Below are 2500 nucleotides of genomic sequence, written 5' to 3' on the forward strand. Positions count from 1 at the left end.
GAACAACTTACAACTGCTATACAGTTCTGGAACAACTTACAACTGGCTTTACAGTTCTGGAACAACTTACAACTGGCTATACCGTTCTGGAACAACTTACAACTGGCTATACAGTTCTGGAACAACGTACAACTGGCTATACAGTTCTGGAACAACGTACAACTGGCTATACAGTTCTGGAACAACTTACAACTGGCTACACAGTTCTGGAACAACTTACAACTGGCTATACAGTTCTGGAACAACTTACAACTTGCTATACAGTTCTATAACAACGTACAACTGGCTATACAGTTCTGGAACAACTTACAACTGGCTGTACAGTTCTGGAATAACTTACAAATGGCTGTACAGTTCTGGAACAACTTACAACTGGCTGTACAGTTCTCGAACAACTTACAACTGGCTGTACAGTTCTGGAACAACTTACAACTGGCTGTACAGTTCTCGAACAACTTACAACTGGCTGTACAGTTCTGGAACAACTTACAACCGGCTGTACAGTTCTGGAACAACTTACAACTGGCTGTACAGTTCTGGAACAACTTACAACTGGCTGTACAGTTCTGGAACAACTTACAACTGGCTGTACAGTTCTGGAACAACTTACAACTGGCTGTACAGTTCTGGAACAACTTACAACTGGCTGTACAGTTCTGGAACAACTTACAACTGGCTGTACAGTTCTGGAACAACTTACAACTGGCTGTACAGTTCTGGAACAACGTGCAACTGGCTATACAGTTCTGGAACAACTTACAACTGGCTATACAGTTCTGGAACAACGTACAACTGGCTATACAGTTCTGGAACAACGTACAACTGGCTATACAGTTCTGGAACAACGTACAACTGGCTATACAGTTCTGGAACAACTTACAACTGGCTATACAGTTCTGGAACAACGTACAACTGGCTATACAGTTCTGGAACAACTTACAACTGCTATACAGTTCTGGAACAACTTACAACTGGCTATACAGTTCTGGAACAACATACAACTGGCTATACAGTTCTGGAACAACTTACAACTGGCTATACAGTTCTGGAACAACGTACAACTGGCTATACAGTTCTGGAACAACGTACAACTGGCTATACAGTTCTGGAACAACTTACAACTGGCTATACAGTTCTGGAACAACGTACAACTGGCTGTACAGTTCTGGAACAACTTACAACTGGCTATACAGTTCTGGAACAACTTACAACTGGCTATACAGTTCTGGAACAACTTACAACTGGCTATACAGTTCTGGAACAACTTACAACTGGCTATACAGTTCTGGAACAACGTACAACTGGCTATACAGTTCTGGAACAACGTACAACTGGCTATACAGTTCTGGAACAACTTACAACTGGCTACACAGTTCTGGAACAACTTACAACTGGCTATACAGTTCTGGAACAACTTACAACTTGCTATACAGTTCTATAACAACGTACAACTGGCTATACAGTTCTGGAACAACTTACAACTGGCTATACAATTCTGGAACAACTTACAACTGGCTATACAGTTCTGGAACAACTTACAACTTGCTATACAGTTCTGGAACAACGTACAACTGGCTATACAGTTCTGGAACAACTTACAACTGGCTATACAGTTCTGGAACAACTTACAACTGGCTATACAGTTCTGGAACAACGTACAACTGGCTATACAGTTCTGGAACAACGTACAACTGGCTATACAGTTCTGGAACAACGTACAACTGGCTATACAGTTCTGGAACAACTTACAACTGGCTATACAGTTCTGGAACAACTTACAACTGGCTATACAGTTCTGGAACAACTTACAACTGGCTATACAGTTCTGGAACAACTTACAACTGGCTATACAGTTCTGGAACAACTTACAACTGGCTATACAGTTCTGGAACAACCTACAACTGGCTATACAGTTCTGGAACAACTTACAACTGGCTATACAGTTCTGGAACAACTTACAACTGGCTACACAGTTCTGGAACAACGTACAACTGGCTATACAGTTCTGGAACAACTTACAACTGGCTATACAGTTCTGGAACAACGTACAACTGGCTATACAGTTCTGGAACAACTTACAACTGGCTATACAGTTCTGGAACACTTACAACTTGCTATACAGTTCTGGAACAACTTACAACTGGCTATACCGTTCTGGAACACTTACAACTTGCTATACAGTTCTGGAACAACTTACAACTGGCTATACAGTTCTGGAACACTTACAACTTGCTATACAGTTCTGGAACAACTTACAACTGGCTATACAGTTCTGGAACAACTTACAATTGGCTATACAGTTCTGGAACAACTTACAACTTGCTATACAGTTTTGGAACAACTTACATCTTGCTATACAGTTTTGGAACAACTTACAACTGGCTATACAGTTCTGGAACAACTTACAACTTGCTATACAGTTCTGGAACAACTTACAACTGGCTATACAGTTCTGGAACAACTTACAACTTGCTATACAGTTCTGGAACAACTTACAACT

The 2500-nt window shown here is 40.9% G+C and overlaps 1 protein-coding gene across 1 annotated transcript in view; it reads right to left on the minus strand.

Annotated features, from left to right (window-relative positions):
• The window catches only part of LOC128684494 (platelet glycoprotein V), a 623615-nt gene that overhangs the window by 424104 nt on the left and 197011 nt on the right, over window positions 1–2500 (minus strand). The gene's annotated exons all lie outside the window — the stretch shown is intronic.

The sequence above is a fragment of the Cherax quadricarinatus genome, chromosome 4 (assembly GCF_038502225.1).
Source record: "Cherax quadricarinatus isolate ZL_2023a chromosome 4, ASM3850222v1, whole genome shotgun sequence".
Taxonomy (NCBI): Eukaryota; Metazoa; Arthropoda; class Malacostraca; order Decapoda; family Parastacidae; genus Cherax; species Cherax quadricarinatus.